General features: G+C 45.5%; 1 protein-coding gene across 1 annotated transcript in view; it reads right to left on the bottom strand.

Moving 5' to 3' along the window:
- Positions 1-19,444, bottom strand: part of LOC143155286 (telomerase-binding protein EST1A) — a 184,431-nt gene that overhangs the window by 26,473 nt on the left and 138,514 nt on the right. The gene's annotated exons all lie outside the window — the stretch shown is intronic.

Here is a 19,444-nt window from a genome sequence, read left to right as displayed (position 1 = left end):
ACTCATGAATATTCAAATAGTTCTCAGAAAGAAGTAACATAAAATTATACGTATACTATATACACTTGTAACATCTTACAAAGAGCAATGATAAGAAATATATCAACGAACATTGTAGAAAATAAGAAATTGGTAAAAGAGTAAAAGTATTACGCGTGTAGACCTTCGATTCGTTCATGCGTTGCAAAACACAAAAAAATAAAAAACAAAAAAAATCTCGAAGACAAAAAACTTGGAAGGTTCTTTCCAAGAAAAGCCATCGGTTTCTTCCACCCTCTTCAGAACTTACGGAGAACTTTCAAGACCCCCCCCTTTTCCACGAATTCACGTACGTAACGCAAGTTCCATTTGTTCAAGGATCGACCCGCGAGCAGGACGCAGGATGCAACGGAAGATGCATTACCCTCCAATTGAATCCCACGTATGCACACGGTGCCTCGTGAAACGGTCGCGCACACCGCGGAGAACAATGTCGAGCCGACGGCATAACGCGAATGCCAAGTAGCCATTGTTGTAACAAAGGATACGAACGTAATGAGCCCCCTAATGTTACCCTCGGCTCGTGGGACGATGATCGATACGCTGCCAGTGAATACCACGATGCGTTTGGTCCACTCTGCCACGCTAGATAAATACAATGGTGTCCCGATTATCCAAACACCATTTTCCATCGCGAGCATTCGTTCGATGGCACAAATTTCAACAAAAAAAAAAAGAAAAAATATATTCTACGTATTTTTTGTTTCATTTTCCCTTAAATTTTTAACTCTACTTAAAATAGAAATTTTAGTGAGAGTAGAGCGAGAAAAAGAAATTTTTTTGATTCGAAACCTTATCGACTTGGATTTTTCGATCGTTTTTATCGACGTCGTAAAAGTAGGAAAAAATTTTCTCTGTATAATTTCCATAATTTTGCTATATGCATTTTTTTGGGATAAATTAAACTTATTTGCACCGTGAAGATTGTATCTAAAAAAATTACACGATCCGGCAAATGGCACGTAATTACTTTGGATTTCCATCATCGATCGAAACCGCGATGACCATTAACGACGTTTAAATTACAACGCGCCGAAAAACAGAATTCTCAGAGAACCAAATTTCACGACTCGTTCACTTTCAATACGTTAACTTCTCCATCTTTGTATTATTGTCTCCGTTTGAAAATTACAGAGCCGAATTGCGTCCGAATGAAAAACAACGAACAAGACCATCGTAAATCAATTTATTTATCGAACGGTTCGATATCGATTCGTTCCCCGCGAAGCGCTTCGTTCGATCACTCGAACGCAAGTTCTTACACGATGTTAATTATCATATTACATTGTTACTAACACCCACCGGATAATATGACTGGATAATAGACCATTTGTATTATTCTATTTGTCAAATGGAAATAGATACGAGGGGAAAAAATACGTCAATTTCCACGTAAACGAAGCTGTCGGTTATAATCAGCGTCGTTACACGGTGCGTAAATCATGATTCCTCGGACAACAGGATTCTCGAGGAGAACGCGTCGATTTCTGCGTAAACGAGGCTCCTCGCCGCGAGTCGATAATTAAAATCGCTACGGCGAGTTCTCACTTGCGCGTCGCGCGTATACGGTGTGAACGAGAGAAAACGCCGAGACTCTCGTGCGATGATTCAATAGGTATCCTCGCAACGGTATATCCCGGCGTACGATTATTCAAATCCAAAAGCAACGAGAATATCGTTCATTGTTCCCGCGTTCGCACATCGGGCCCCGAAGCAGATGGGAAGGCGCCCGAAGAATCCGACGACAAGCCTAATTGTTCGTAAGAGTACACAACCGGAATGCAAAAATAAGACGACGGGGCGAGCAGGTACCTCGTTCCGTCACGTCACCGTGTAAATGTCGTACACATGTCGGAGCGTCGCCCTGTCCCGTATAATCGCCAACGTCGTTGGTGTGTGGAGAAATTTCGACAAAATACGACCGGGGAATCGTCCAATTTTCCTTGGAAACCACCTTTACACCGACGATCGACGTTGAGAAAAAAGGCGATTTTTTCGGGAATTTTTTCCAACGATACCGAACGGTACGATGCAAATGTTTCGTACGTGTATCGAAAGCACGTACTTTGAACAACATTTGGGCAAATTTTTGCGAGAAAATATCAACGCGGATGGAAACTACAAGGGTTTTTGTAACACGCTGCTTTGGATTTTTAGGGAAGAGACGAATGTGGTTATTGTCGAGAGTGAGGATTTTTTAAAATATCGATTTGGGTAGGGAGTCGAGTTTTCGAGGATCTTCCAGAAAGTATTCACCGAATGAATTTTGATTGGAACGAATGCAAATAAACAAGGAAGTTTTTCTTGATCATCTATAGGTGTCGGTATTATAAAGATAAAAACCGTTACGATGATTAGGACCAGATTTTTCATATAAGAAATATCAGAATACCTTTTTGCTGTTCGGGACAATCGATCGTAGCAACTGTCTCGAAGAAACGATTCAAAAGACAAAGTAAAGTACCTCGTTAACAATGTTGAAAACTTGCTCGCGCTCCGAAGACGCTCGTATACCTCGCTAGGAGCAGCGCTCGACTAGACAGCAACTTCGCTGAATGAATGGGGACACCTGTTTCGATATTCAGATGGGCATGTCGAGTATATTCATAATCACGTACACGATTGGTTCGTTTCAGCCAGATGGAACGACGATATTATACGAAAGAGAAAAGCAACGCGCGGTAACATAGAAAGGGAAAATACACCAAGTATCGTCCAATAGAAATAAAAAGTGCTCGTCGCACCGTGCATTTCGACGTTATAATTCCTCCCCTGTACGGAGACGAACGCCCAAAAAAAAAGAAAAAAAAAAAAGAAAAAGAAAATATTTATTTCAAACGAGCGAGCTCGCAAACGACAAAGTATCCTGTCGTTTCTGGACGGAAATCGTCCGAACGAGTCGATGAACCAAAAGATTAAGAAATCGAACTTGTACACATCGTATGCAAATTATTCACTGCGACGAGGAATGGTGTTTGCATGACGACACATAATGAAGGTCGTTAAAAATCGTCGCGCGCCGGCCGTATTACGGATTCGTAGGCATTTCGAACGGCAGTGAATTCTGGAATGTTAGCTTTCTTTGAGCCCGCAACGCACACACGATACATGATAATTAGGCACGGAAGGAGAAGACTTTATCGAAACTGAACGCGTAGGAAGCAGCGAAGACGAAACGGTCGCTCGCCTGTTTAGCAATCCCCGATGACACGATAACGATTATCAGAACGGTATCTTCGTCGATAATCACCGCGGAATCCTCCAATCGGATTCGTTTGCGTTTATTTCAATTTTATTTCAATTTTAACGCGCTGACTAATAGGACCAAGCGTTTACAACATATTAAGCGATGTATCGATATGTAAACGTCGCCCAAAATTTATAAAATACACTTCTTTTCTCTGAGCGCGGTTGTACATTTATTCATCACCCTCTCCGTAAATTATCATCCGATCATTTCCTATAACACTCTCCCTCGTATTTCTACCTCTTAAAATGCGTTACTAAAACCATTATCTAAAATACTATTATATTCTCGTATATAAATAATACGATATTCCCCTATTCTTCCATCCTACACATTTTTCCCAAATTCGATGTCCCTCCCGACGCGTAACCGATCCGGGTAAAACGATTCCCAATTTTATTCACGGTTCGAATCGAGTCGCTCGAGTGTCCAAGTTCGCTCGCGAATCGCGCGGGAACTCCCACGTCGTCGACGCGAGACTCGAAGGGTTTAACAACCCCGTGAAATCTCTCCGGTGTTCCAAATTCCTGGATCGTTCGCGACGAGAGAAACGAGACGAGAAACGAGACGAGAAAGAGACGAGAAGTGTGCAAGAGAGAGGAGACCGAAGAAAGCGAGGACAAGCCCCTCGGACGGGTCCCGTTTCCACTTGTCGCCACGACGACGACGACGACGAGAACGACGACGCCGTCGGAGCGTCGTTTTTCCTCCCGCGTCTCGTGCTCTCGTGCAGTCGCGTGCTATCACGAACATCGTGGATACCAGGGGAGAATGGCCTGGTGTTGCTTTACTCCCGTTTAAAGTATTCGCGAATTCCTAAACGACCGATGGCGTACCGTTGCGCGACCGTCCCTCTCCCTCCCTCCCTCTCGTCGCGCTCAGTCTTCCTCTCCTCGGCTCACCCCCCCTCGTCCAACGCGGCGTGTCCCTCGTCACTTTTCCTCGGGTCTGTCTCGTCCTCTCGCGCCTCGGATCTCCCCCGCCGGCACCCCCTCGACCGCGAGTGGCTCGTGAGAACCCGCCTTGAATCACGCACCGCGGCTCCAACGCCCACGCATATTAAGCGGCCACGCAGACACGTGCAAACAGCGCGCGCCTCTAGCAACATTGTAAATGTTCGACGACGGTGACGCGGAAACCTACTCGCGTCACGTTAAGGACAGGTTCACGGCACGACGACGGGGAGACCGCGGGGAACCAAGGGTACACCTTGACACCGACCGATAACACGTTGCACGGGAACTCGGCTGTAAAAATAACCTGCCCGAAATTCGGAGGATCGAACGCGAACGGATACGTCGAATACGGGGAAATTCTCTGTTCTCGCTATTTACAACTCGACAGGGGGGGGAGTACCGAATGTATTTTGATATTTAACGTATGGAAATTGAGAATATATTCGGTTGCTCGGAGAATCGTTTCGTTCTCCAAAATGGAGAGTATATGATTTAATCAAATGTTTGTACACTTTAACAAAAATCTTATCTTATTTTAATCAAAAAAACGAAATGACTTTCCGAACGACCCAATAGTAGATTTTGTAATTTTGTAATTTTGTAATTTTGTAATTTTGTAATTTTATAATTTTGTAATTTCGTTTTGTAATTTCCTTCCGAATTATATTATTTTGATAATATAATTGTTATATTGTATTATATTATTTTGATATGCAATAAATGGAATTAGAGAAAACGGTGGATTTTATTTTTATCGAAATTGAAACTATTTGAATGAAAAGTAATTGGAACTTTTATCGGAATTGTTTCTGCGATCCGTGACGTTGGTTTCCGGTTTCTTTAAGAGTTTCTCGCATTGTAAATGGGACATAAATCTTGTTCCTCCTCTCCAAATATAACGGACGAAATATTGGCGAGACGCGAACAGGAAGCTTACATCTTTTTTCATACGTTTGTCAGAAATGTACTATCCATAAATTTGAATATGTATAACATTGTAAATTTTACACGGAATATACATCTTACGCCGAGAGTCCACTTCAATTTAATCGCGTTTGAATTCAACGAAAGTAAAACTCCTCGCGAGAGCGAACACCGAACGTAAATTTATTAATGTTCTTCTTCGGCTGCCTCGACAGGAGAGAAATATTTGAATTTCTAATTTTAAAGACAAGAGTAAAATATTATCTCTTTACTTATAATTTACATACGAACCGTCGAGGACGACGGTGACATTTATTTTTAAATACATGGAATATTTACAATCCCCTCCATCGATTCGAATTCTCCAAAATACTTCACATTCTCGACCCATATCTCTACAAGAGATCCCACTCTCTCTATTTTCTCAAAATTTACCTTCGTACCGCTCAACTGTAAACTCGATCCGTGACTCGAACACTCTCGTGACTCGAAAAATAGCGCAAAATAGCTCGCGATAACGCGAGAATCGTACAATTTCCGTCCGCGCGATTTACCGTAAATTCCGCATAAATATTTATCGCGTTTCGTGTCTTAATTCTTCCCGAAATAAAAGAAAGAAAAAGAAAAAAAAAAAGAAAGAAAGAAAAAGAAAAAGAAACAACGTCCCTCCTGGTAACGAACATTAGCATAATTTCGAGAGCCATTAACCGAAATCTGGCCGTGATTCCGGTGCAAACAGGTCTCGTCGGTTCCTCGAGCAGCGGTGGGATCGTCCCCGGAGTATCAACGTGGTTTTCGTACGTGGAAACGTTAGCCACGACACTTCTTCGAGAGTTCTTCGAGCGTCGGATTAGCATCGCGGCGATGGGAACGCGTTCGCGGCATATTCCCGCGACCGCGATGAAATTTCATTCAACTGCCACGGGATGAGAATCAATTAACGGTATCGCGTTCTAGCCGGCGGGACACCCCCTGTGTACGAGCACGTAGCCGCGATAAGATATCATAATTGAAATTACGTCCAGACGCCGGAGACGAACAACCAACCGACCAACCAACCGGTGTTAAGTACACACGGCTTTGGAACCGATACCTAACCCGGTATAACTGGGTCAGAACGAACGGGGCCCCGTGCGCCGATATTTCCGCTCGAATCGCGAATAAATATAAAGCTCACGAGACAGAACCGTGCCGCGATTATCGAACACGACCGCGGGAGATAGATGCCCGGAGTCACGGCACATTTCCAGCTGTCTCGAGATGATAAATCACCGACCGGAAATATACCTACACTGGCCTGGGATATAAAGAAGACCGCTCGAATTTACACGCTCCGCTCGTATGCCGTGGCTTTGCGGCAAACGCGCGTAGTATAGTCTCTTTTTCTGGATAGACGTAAAAGCCTGTTGAATGTGCACGGCCGCCGCGAGAGGAACAGAGAGGGACAGCTGAACGTTTACGTATGGAAGTACTGTTAATGTTTGCGTTATTGATATTCGCGGTTGCGCTCGATTTCAAGTCGGAGCGTTCCTACCGAAATCTCTCGGGAGGGGAATATAGTTCGAAATCGGTACCCGTTGGAGTTATTGGAACCGTGGAACGACAGGACGTGGAATAGGGGATGAATTTTATACTTTTCGATGTTCCAGTTCGAAGTACTTTTATCGTTAACGACGGAGAGAATTTCTTCGCGTGGGTACGAACGGACCCAATATCCATAGTACGACTGAAACGATGCATTGTGGAAGATTCGAACGGCGAAATAGGAAAGAATAAAAGTTCGATTGAAAAAGTTACTTTCAACGACGGAGATTGCTTCGTGTGGGTCAGAGCGGACCCAATATCCGTCACACGTTTAGACGATTCGCCGTGGAAGATTCAAACGGGGAAATAAGAAAGGAACAAAGATTCGTTCGAAAATCTCACTTTCAACGGCGGGTATTTCTTCGTGCGGGTCAGAACGGACCCAATATCCGCCACACGGCTAAACGATTCGCCGTGGAAAGTTCAAACGACGATAACAACGTCACGGAGAGATGTAAATTCGCGAAAGGCAACGTTACGGACAAGTCGCGTTATCGCGTGGAAATTCTCCTCGATCGGATGTTACGCGCGCGTGTTCGCGCGTCATGTGTACCGTCGCGCGGTAACTCGGACGAGAAAGATCGCATCTGAACGTCCTCCGCGATCCCGGCTCTTATCTGAAACGCCTTAACCTTTCGTACAGCGCGCGGATGAGATATAGTACACCTGCGCGTTGCGTCGTACGTCCTCGCGCGTTCGACAAAAGTAAACGCGGAAAGAAGGACTCTACCGCGCGCGCGCGCTCGTGCGCGTAAATAACACCGGCGAGAACGATCGAACCGACCACGGTAATTGGAATGACGAGGATAATGTAAGATGCAACGATTACGAGACGAGAATGCAACACGGAGGTCGTTCACGGCCGTGGAGAGCAGCCTCGATGCAAAACTTGATTAATGCCACTCGAGACGCGTCACGGTGCAACGGCGAAAGCGAGTGGCAAGAACGAAGCTGTTCGCGTTAGAGGAATTAGAATTTTTGCTGCCCCCCCTTCTTTTTTTTCTACTATCGCCTCTTTTTACTTCGTCGCGCCGAGAGCGTGAATAATACAATTTATATTTTACATACACCGTCGTGTCAGCGGGTGAAATATTGAAATCGCGGAAAATTACACGGATCGGAGATTCCTTACCAGAGAAACGTATCACGGGTGTGAAATACCTCTACGGATAGAAATTAATTAACGAGATCTTCCGTACACGTTAAAAATAGGAAAAGAACACGTTTCACCCTTTAAATTAATGGAAAATTTTCTCAAGCCGTGAAACGTTCTCTAAGAATCCTACAGCTAGGAGTACAGTACACCGTGTGGAACAGTTCGAACTCGATCGTTCTCGTACGGGTGAACTCTCGGTGTTTCCAGTGGATGGGTAAGTTGTAAATATTCCATCGGTCAGAAAACGCGGCCGAGAGTGAGGGCGGAGGGTGGTGGTGGCGTTGGTCGGTGAAGAAAAATAAGGATCGAACGAGGCGCAGTCACGAAACGCTAAAAGAACAACGAGAGAAAAGAAAGCGAAGGGGAAGGAAATTACCACTCGTAACTCCGTCCTGATTTTATTGCCAACTCCTCCACCCCGGCGGAATTAGCGAGCAAAGTTACACGGACGATATATTAAGGATAATCGCATTCATAAATGCAACAGTTGCGGCTACAACGATCCGACCGCGTGTAATGGCGCTCGCAAATCAGATCGGCCCCCTGCACCCCCGAACCATAAAGTACACCCACATGAAGATCGGCCCGACGACAAATACCGGAACACCTGGAGGGCCCCAGGTGATGGCCGACGCCACCTCCACGTGGACCTGTTACACGCCGAACAAGTATCCCGTCGTGTCAAAGTGTAATCCTTCGGGCCGTACATTCACCGGCGGTATCGCGGAAAGCTCGAACCGTGTACGGATCGCGACTTTAATTTATGCAGTTAAATGATCCCGCGCGCCGCTTAGACGGAATTTCAATCGTAATATCGCCAGAGAAGAAGAAGAAGAAGAGGAGGAAGAAGAAAGAAGAAAAAAAAAGTAATCACGCGATCGAGAAAATCCACCCGTACCAAAGCGGAGACACCCACCCTCCTCCGCCTCTTATCTATTCCTCTCGTTACCGTTACAGCGGTGCGCAACGGTGGAAAAACGAGACGCGAGTGTTCTATAAATACGTTTCGGGAAAAAGGCTTTGTTAAGAAGTCACGGCGAATGTACAGCTACGCGACTAACAGCCTTCCAGAATACAATGTTCCAACGAGAATATGGTGTTCCAATTGGCGTCTACCGAGTTGCTTTGTGCAACGTAACGAGTACGCTAAAGTTGCCGATAAATATTCTCCAAGAGTCGCGAACACGGTCTGGGGTACACTCGAAGAAATTGAATTGCGAAAAATTGACCTTTCTCGGGGTTTTCTACAGGGAGGTGTACTTTTAATTGTGCTCTAACACAACACTGATAACAAATAATAGTATTTATAATATTAGAATCGTAAAATATTTTTGAATTCGGATTCTCAGCTCAATCGACATCCAAGTTTCATCGTCGAGTATTTTTAATCGTATTCTACCACCGATGATACATATTAATAAAATTACGATTTTAGAATAAATCGTTTAAATCGAGAGAACATCGATCGTCTCGAAATTCCAACGAGAACCGTCATGCACGAAAATCGTATCTCTCGGCGAGAGGTCTCCTCTCGTTTCCAAATTTCACAAGTCGCGGTACTCGCGGCGTGCCCGATCCGATTTCGCGGCAAATAAAAAGGAAAAGCGATGGCCGGTCGGGTTTCACGGGCGTTGAAGCAGCGACAAGCAGCGCGGGGAGATTCGATCGATGGAACGAAAGCCTCTGGAGAGGCAAGAAGGATCCACGGGTGGAACGACTGCGCGGGGCAACGCAGACGCGGTTGACGTGTCCGCGGCAGGAAGAAGAGGAGGCAGGCAAGAGAGGAGAGAAGGCCGTAGTCCCGGGGAAAAGCTTGGAAATTAATGGAGGTTCATTGAGGTAGTCCCCGCAAAGAGCGACTAGTTCTACGTACCCTCGACACGAATCCATTCTTCCTGTACAACCTGAAGACACTCAGTCTCCGGCTGTTCTGAGAGTGCTTCGGTGCAACGACGCAAACATTGACATTGTCACGAGTCGTACCACTCTTCTCCTTCCTCTGTCTCGCTTCTGGTATCCTCCGCCTCCCCTCCCAACGGCCAACCTGGCCTCCGTGGGCAACCGTCGAATATCGCGGGGAGCAGTCTGAAGTGCATCCCGGCCAGAAGACCACAAAAGAGTGTTTGCACTGTCGATGACTGAACCAATAGAAACGACGCGGAACGATCCCTCAACGTCGCGAACGAGAGGAATTCCAGGTGTCGGCGAGCGCAGGCCTCTTGGATTTTCACAGGCGGAACGCGCATACCGCGCGGACACTTTTTCCGCGTCCACGGGGCCGGAAATACTCCGGAGAAAATCGAAACGTTCGGAGACGACGGAACGAGATAAACCTGGCACCGAGAGAGACGAAGAGGGACGGTGGAACGCGTGTTTGACCCTACGCGGCGAATCGGATGGAAAATCGTCTACCCCCCGCGCGGTACGGTCCCCCCTGGGAAAAAGTAAATCGTCATCTATGTACACAAACCGACGACCGGGACAGATGGCGAGACGCGTGAAGGGTTCTTCAGCGGGCGTGCACGCGCGCGCGAAGCTCCGAGGGAAGAATCTGAAGAGAAGAAAAGGAGTCTTCGAACCCGTCAAAGCCACCAGGAGGATCCGCCGGGTCTTTCACAGAGGCTACTTCTAACTTCTCGGACGAGGGACGCGGCTTGTGCTCGACGCGAGCGAAACGAATCGTTGGGATTTTCATCGAAACGCGCTCGAACGGGTCGCTACGAGGAAGGGGGACATCATCGAACCGAGGAAATTTTCGAAATTGGTCATCGAGCGTTATTCCCGGTCGTGAGAGCGTCGTGAGAGACACGAAATCGTCTTTTGCGTTTTTTTTGTACTCGCGCGGTGCGATTACCCCGCTTTCAAGAGAACGCGGGGACGTCGATTGTGGCACGCGCGAGAATCAACGTATTTAAATCGTTTTTCGTTCGTCGGGCGAGTGGACCTGTTCGTGTTATTTATTTACCGCATTACCCCGCTTTCAAGAAAATCAACGAACTCGATTTTTGTACTCTTACGTGAGAATTACCGTGCTTCGATCGTTCTCCGTGAAGTGAGCGGTTGGATTCTCGTACTATTTATCGCTACCCCGCTTTCAAGAGAACAAATTGTCCCAATTCCGATACTTCACGCGAGAATTACCGTACTTCGATCATTCTCCGTGAAGTGAGCGGTTGGATTCTCGCGCTATCTATCGCTACCCCGCTTTCAAGAGAACAAATTGTCCCAATTCCGATACTTCACGCGGGAATTACCGTACTTCGATCGTTCTCTGTAAAGTGAGCGGTTGTATTTTCATGATATCTATCGCTACCCCGCTTTCAAGAAAATCAAATATCCAAATTCAAATACCCTCCAACGTGAAAACTACCGCAATGCAATCGTTCGTATATCTCTCGCGCGATCCAACCGAACACAACTCCGTTTCATGTATCCGGGTTTCTGGTAACTGGGAATACTTCTCTGGTTCGCGTCGACGCTCGACAACCCTCCCTCCACGGTGCAATGAACCCTACCCGGTCACACTGGCCCTGAAAATGTTACACGGTCCACGGAAGAAAATACCATGGCGCGACCTTTACCGCTCGAAACCCCCCCCCCCCCCCCACTCACCCCCACCCGCCGCTATAAATCAACCAACCGGCAGATTGCACCAGCCTCGTCGGAACGGTGTTCTGGCAGCGTGTACGAGGCCCCTGGGAGTACGAGTGTCTCTTAATATCGCGGAAATTAAAGATTTCTTGTAGCGGGGGCGAACCAGCCGCGCGGCCATTACCCGTGCCACCGTCGGTGAACAATGAGGACAATGTCCTTCTCGTCGCCGACAGAGCCCCTTTGCGTTAGGGGTGACACGGCAGAAACGTTATCTCCGTTCTACAGATGATGGCGAGGGTAAACCTCGACCACGTGCACCTCCCACGGGATCGTCGGCCTCGTAATATTTCGACTATAAATGTTTGAATATGGCGGCTCCTTCTAGGGAGGGGGAGTGGAGCTAGCTCCATCGGGGTGTCCGCGTGTTTCGAGCACACGTCGGACAGAAACGAGTCGGAGCCGTAACTCGCGAGGGTGGCGACCCAACGAAAGCTTGGGGTGAATATCATGCCACCCAACCACCATGCTGGGTTCTTCGACGATGGGATTTTTTTTCAAAGGGGGTTGACCCCGCGACGACGACCGCCCGGAAAAGAAAAAAAAAGAAAGAAAGAAAGAAAAAAAAAAGAAAAGAAATGAATAGAACCGCGTCGCCGTCACGGGGGGGGTGGACGCTGTATCGGGAAGCATTAACCGTAGGATTACGCGGTTTTCGGGGGAGGGGGTGGGGGTTGAAACGCTGGAAAATGTTATTACGTCGTACCGTTCGCTTTATCCCTCTTCTCCTGGAAGATACGAATCGAATAGAAATTTTCGCGCGAACGACTCCGCTCGGTCAAAGCTCCTTTGGCAAATCCTCCTATTCCGGTTCGGGCGCGATTAATCGCCGCGAACGAAATTCTATCGTGGAACTGGCTGGAAGTAATCGCGCACCTTTCGTTCTATCACCGTGGTATATCTACTGGGATTTTCAATGGATTACGAACACCGTATAAAAATTAATCGATGAAACGAGCAAGACGCAGCGCGGACTCGCCAATGAAAGATAAACTTTTCGCTCGTCTAGTAACGATTTTAATTCGATTTACGGGATCGAACGTCTCGCGAGGGGGATACGTAATTGATCGATCTCAAACGAGTGAAACTTTTTAACACTTTACGAATATAACGACTGAACGAGAATCGTTTTCGTTCGATAGTTTAATATCTGTTAAAAGTGTCTTTTTTGAAGTTCATTCGCATCGACTCGAAACGGATGACAATAACTTGTATTCTGTTCGAGGCTCGATAATCCCACGCTCGTTCTTTATTTGCATTGGTCACGCATGTCCGGTGCTAATGGAGCATTAAACGCTACCTCGTTCGTCAACCGAGGACTCGATCTGCATTTCTAGATCGCGAACGAAGATCACGCGAACACGTCGTTAAAAATAGCGCTGCCGTCGCACAGCAAATGGAAATGTTAGTTCTCGATCGCATCGGGTCCGCGATAAACCAGCAACATACGTTATCGCGTCGACAGGAAGACGTCGGGTAACTTGGCCTCGCAACTATGTTCGATCGTTACCAAGCAGACACCCGATAAAATTAACTCGCGGGACAGAATCGACGATAACAAGTTGCAAGATCCGCGCGGGCAGATAAGCTTCTTGATTAATTCGTCGTGCAACAGATTATTGTTCTCTCGGAACCATCCACTCTCCACGTGCTGGGAATACCAACCGGGATGAATATTCATTTCGAGAGAACGAATTTCTTCGGGAACAAGATCCTCGCGATTGAAAAATGCGGTAACTGTAATCGATCGAATTTATATAAAATTTCTACAATTCTATGGTAAAAGAGGTCAGAGAAAAATTGATCCTTACACTTTCTCTACAATTCTTTACCCTTGTAAAGCAAAATTCTTTCGTGCCCGAAACCATTTTCAAAATAGAATTATCATTCTTTCAAAATCCAAGTACACCAAGGTAGGTCACCGCGTAGTTTACAAGTAACGGGGAAACTTCTTTTTTTTTTTTATTTTATTTTTTTCAAAACGCTGAAATAGGACACCGGACGAATATTCCATCAAATCGTAAATCACAGCCGGTACTATTTTAAACGACTCGATTCCCAAGGCGCTCGAAGAAACGTAGCAACTCTCGGCCGCGAGGTTGCAAAGCGGTCGTTATCTCCCCGATCGGTGGAACGGTCCGTGACGATAAAGTTAATGAGGATCTCGGGGAACGGAATCGGAATCGGTGTACGATCGGTGCCGCGTCGACTCGCGCGGACGGACCCACCGTGGCGATTCGCATAATTCGAATTTCATCGGGTTTTTTGTCAACGAGCTACCGAGTGAGCTTGCGTCGTGGTCTCTCCTCTTCTACGTTCGGTCGAATCAACCCCCGCGTACCAATACACGCGACGCGGGGTGATAACCGAAGAAGGGGTTGGGGGAGAAGAGGGCTGGAATGGGAGCCCATAGGACGACTCTAATTGCATATATTTGTCGCGTATTTATACGGCCATTCTATTCAAATGCACCGGGTGCAGCAGCTTGCCCCGAGAAACCGAGGCCTGGGTGTTACGGTCCTGTTTAAAATGGCTCGCGCTGCTGGAACGGCATTCAGCGGTGCCAACAATTGCGATCTGCGGTTGAATTCTCGTGCCACGGGATATACCCGGTTGGAACCGCGGTGAAATAATGGGAAAATCGTATACAATGGTTCGCTTTTCTACCTCGAAGGCTTAGTTATTGTTCGAGGAACCCGGTGAATGGAATTTCGTCTAGGATACATTTTACTTTTAACGAGGGTGCACCGAGCTACCGCGCGCACTCGCGTGTGCTTATTTAGTTGTAATATTCAAATGTCGCCTCGATAGCGTCGTTCTTTTTTTTTTTCTTTCTTTCTTTACCTCGAGATGGGAGCACGAATTGGATTTTTCGGAGAAGGAATCGAAACGAGGGATCTGGGAACCCCGAGTTTCGTGGAGTTATCTTTTATCGAGTCGGTTACCATTTAGTGGAAATTGTATCGGAGAAAATGTTCCTTTCTTGAACAAAATTCAACTTCTTCGTTAATCGTGGCACGATTTTATTTTCATCGATCCACTTACCGTCCCCTTGGACGATAAAAATGAATCGTGCGTTTCGAGAGATAGTGGTAGAATTTCTGTTCGTGTTTGTGGACGGAGGGAAGTACAAATTTGTGGCGTTAGTTATTGTATTTTTATACAGAGATACTCAACACTCATAAAGCAATGGATACGAATCGTTGGAAATGGAAGTTACCGAGTATGTTTAAAACCTACCAGAAATCGTAACTTATATCGAATACTGAATCCGGTCCACCGAAAACGATCCAGTTTCTCGTACGATCGGTTAATCGTTTGAATTGTAACAAGGCACAGGTACGCGGCCAGGTACAATGTACTCGGTTCTCGAGTACCAAAGCAATCTCGCGATTTCTTTCTACGAGCGTGAACTCGATCTCTCGCATTACGACAATTTTTCACCGCGTCATTTAAATCCGAAGCCACGGGACGCCCCGTCGTCTTCCCCGGCTAAACTTCTCATTCACCAGCCCTGAGGCCGAACACGGCGAGGAAAAGAAGTAAAAAAAAAAAATGAGCACCAAGGAACCCGTCACACGTCATGCCCGTCGGCCGCGTTAAAAGATCAGCTCGAAAAGCCAGAACGAAAGAGAGGGTGGCAGGGTCTTCGCTTCTAAAAAGAGGTAACCTCCAGAGCATCGCGACAGGTGTCCGTCTTTCTGCCCTTACGTCCCTACCCGAATGCTTGTAATTTATTCACGAAATGTCTCGCGTTCGCTGGCACCGCGTTGAAAATACCGGCTTTGTTTCAACGCGCGTGGACAATGGCTTGCAACGCCGAAGGAATTAACGGAAGTTGTCGTCGGAGCGGAAACGAGGCGTGAACGTTGCACGATCGAGCGATAAGTTGAAAGAGTGTTCTTCTTTAATTTGCAACGATGCAACTCGCACTTTGTTCGATGGTCGAAATCCTCTGTGATTGTTAAAATTCTAGCTGTCGGTCCGGGATGGGTATATATGTAATTGTACGAAATAATTAAAAATATATGGGAAAGGAAGTGGGAAAGAAAAATTCTTTGGAAAGATTGGTGTTACATATTTCCGATATGTGTAACGTACGAAATAATTGGAAATATGCGGAGAATTTGGGAGAAAATATCTTTCGAGGAAGTGGTGGATCAAATTTTTTCGAAATAACGTATGAAACGCGATTTGAAACGGGGATGTGAGATAGAAAAATTTTTGGAAAGATAAGATGGAAACGCATAAGAAAGGAACTCGTCAAAAAGAGAAGAAATGTTTTGGAAGATCGATGTTGCAATGTTTCGAAACGCAGAACGTACGAAACACTTTGAAACGCGTAAGAAAGAAACATACAAAAAAAAAAAGAAAAAACTTACCAAAGAAAAAGGCATGTTTATAAAAATTCATGCCCCGCAAAATTTTGAAACACACAACATACAAAGGAATTGGAAATGCGTAAGAAAGGAACTTGCCGAAAAAAAGGAAAAGAAAAGAAATCTTTAGAAAAATTGGTGCCTCGTAAAATTTCGAAACGCACAACGTACAAAACAATAAGAAATGCGTAAAAAAGGAACTCGCCAAAAATAAAGGAATCTTTAGAAAAATTGGTGCCCCGAAAAATTTCGAAACGCACAACGTACAAAACATTTTGAAAAGCATAAGAAAGAAACATACAAAAAAAAAAAAAAGAAAAAACTTACCAAAGAAAAAGGCATGTTTATAAAAATTCATGCCCCGCAAAATTTTAAAACACACAACATACAAAGGAATTGGAAATGCGTAAGAAAGGAACTTGCCGAAAAAAAAGGAAAAGAAAAGAAATCTTTAGAAAAATTGGTGCCCCGAAAAATTTCGAAACGCACAATGCAAAACACTTTGAATAGCGTAAGAAAAAAACTTACAAAAAAAAAAAGAAAAAGGAAAAGAAAAGAAATCTTCAGAAAAATTGGTGCCCCGCAAAATTTGAAAACGCACGCGTACGAAAAGAGGGCATCGCCGAGGCAACAGCGCGATTCGCGATCGCGAGCGTTGTAAATCAGAACGAAGCTGGATCGTTTATTAACGATCTCGTTCGAGCGCGGTGAAATAAACGCGTTCAGGGGGGCCCATGGTGCGTGCATTCTGCATGGGAATCGCGCGGGGCGCCATTTGTATTCCGAGCGGTGCTCGCCCGGGCCTGCCTAAACAATCGCGCGGAAACGCCGAACACGCGATAAATTATCCATTCGCGAGCACGAGGAACACGCGAGTCGATCGATGTTGACTCGCACCGGCCGCGATTTCGTTGCAGTATGCATCCGACATACGTTGCACCCGCCGGCTACACCGGCAATAATAACGATGATTACGTTGGCTCGCTCGCGATAATACTGGAAACGCCGATAGCGTAATTGTCACGCGCCCCGGTGATCGCGATTAATTTTCATCGGTGTGCGACCCGCGCTGTTTGCGAATTTAGTTAAACGAGATCAACCCCGGTGAATTAATTACGGTGTTAATCGCGTTGCCGGGAATTTCGTTGTCGGTCGAAACGAACGGAATAAAGAAGGATTTGCGACGCTCGATCGTTCGAGAAATCAATGACGAGAAAAAAGACGAGAATAATTCCCAAGATTTTCTCGGGGCTTCGAACGTGCACGAATCGATCTACCAGGATGAGTAACGTGAAGTGTGAGGGAAGATAGTGTAAAATTTTAAAAAAGAAGAAGAATTGTAATACAGACAACTGATAAGAATATAAGATAGAAGAGAATAATAATAGACGGGAATAATAAAGTTTTAATTCTATATAGATAAGTTCATAGGCAAGATGGAGGAGAATAAGTTGCTGGTAAAATTTTAGAAAAATTGTAAAATAATTGTAGTGTACAGTGTGGACGAAAATAAGAGAATTTTAATTCTAGGTAAAACGGAAAAGAATCGCAAGTTATCGGTGCATTTCTGCAGCCTCTCGAAACTATCACCGAGGTGAAAAGTATTCAACATTTCTGCTTGGAAATAAATCAAAATTTACGTCCATTGGAATACCGGTACCGTTAAAAGAGAGACCGTTTCTTTCTCGCGAACGATCGTAGCTTCTAAAAGTATCTTCGTAGTTAAAGAGACAAGGATTCGTTTAAATCGTTGTTTATCGCGTGCACTGAGTGCTCGCTCTCCGTTCTTCTTCCGACGTTCTCCAAGGTTCACGGGGTTCAAGCGAGATGTACGTTCGCACAGAGCGGCGCTAACAAAAGGTAATTAGTTTAGAGTAATTAGCCGGTCGAGCTCCTCCTCGGTCTCGCTCGTCTCCGCTACCCTCTTCTTCGTCGTGCTCGACCTTCTCCGCGTCAAAAGTGAGCGCACGGTCGCCGGTAAAACGCAATTGTTCCACGCTTTTCGTCCTCTAATGAGACGATAGCGTATCTCTCGACATGAAAAGCCGATTTACATTAATCCGTCCCCGTGAGCGTCGCCGAAACGGTCCCGACTAACTTCCATCTTGGGAAGTATGACGTTGCTTGCTTCGTGACTCTACGTTTTCGACGATCGAATTAATAATCGGGGCAACGTCGAAGATCGGAATTCTCGTTCGATCGTTGCTTCGCGTTAGAAAACCGTGCAACAATCGAACGAATTAATTTATACCAAGTCGTCCCGCAGCGATCTAACCGATTCGTTTCTACGGTTCGCCTACAGCGATCTAACGAATTAATTTATACGCCCTACGGCAACACGACGAATTAATTTTAAATTGGACATCGAGCAGAATCTGATGAACTGAACTTGGACTCCATTTTACATCCCTCGAATTACACTGTGCGTAACAATTAATTTACAATTTTCAAAGATTTTCTCAAAGGAAACATTCTTCGTTACGTTTCTCTAAATAACGATTTCTCTCTACTTTTAATTCATTCACCAGCCATCTTTCGTTACAAATTGTCGATGCTGGATATTTTCGAATCATCTTATCGATCATTTTATCCCAGCATTGTTACTTCCTGCCAAAAAAAAAGTACGCGATCGGTGAAAACAAACGTAGGAAGTTTCGTCTCCCACGGGACGAGTAACTTGTGCAACTTGCTAAACAACTACCCAGAGATCTCTTTACATAACACAACACCGGGTCCGCGTCCCCTCGAAAGAAACCTTCAACGAGGCTGTAACTTAGCTCGGGACATTGTATTTAATTAAACGTCCGGGAATAAAGGCGTTAATTAAAGTCGGAGTCCATTATTTCCCGAAAAGGGCCGTTATGCCCCTCCATCCTCTCTTTCTTTGGTCTACGAAGCAGATCTAGATTCCAAAACGTACGCGATTAATCGCGATGATCTACGTCTTCTCGCGGACGTGTTAAATTTTGCACATATTTGGCCAAGTGTGGTCATTTTGCGAAACATTTCTATTCGAGAAAGAAAAGATAAGAACGAGCGAATAACGCGCGCGCAGTTGGCCTCTGAAGTAATTGGCGCGTTGGCGAATTTAACGAGTAGAGAATTGTAACTTTTACACGAAATTGTACATTTTTGGATCCACGTTCACGCAATCACTCTTTCGCGATTACGTTCGTGGAATACATTGTTACGCAATCACTCTTTCGACGATTTAATTTTGAAAACTCTGCACGGAGGATCGCGCAGCTCGAAATTAAAATTAGGCAACGACTCGCGGAAGAATGTTTGCGCAAAAATTAAAAGAAAGAAGGTTCGTATCGAAAAAAAAAAGAAAATTTAATTTTCAATGTAAAAATTACCACTGCACTGTCTACAGCCACACGGTAAAAGTTAAACGACTCGCAAGGTACTCCCTTCGAAAGAAGGTTTCGTGTACAAAAATCATAGACGATAAACATTGCGAAAGAAAGGAAATCTCCACAGCTGTTGGGCAAACATTGCCCCCGGA

Source organism: Ptiloglossa arizonensis, chromosome 2, assembly GCF_051014685.1.
Source record: "Ptiloglossa arizonensis isolate GNS036 chromosome 2, iyPtiAriz1_principal, whole genome shotgun sequence".
Lineage (NCBI taxonomy): Eukaryota > Metazoa > Arthropoda > Insecta > Hymenoptera > Colletidae > Ptiloglossa > Ptiloglossa arizonensis.
This window is presented reverse-complemented; position numbering and strand designations above follow the sequence as displayed.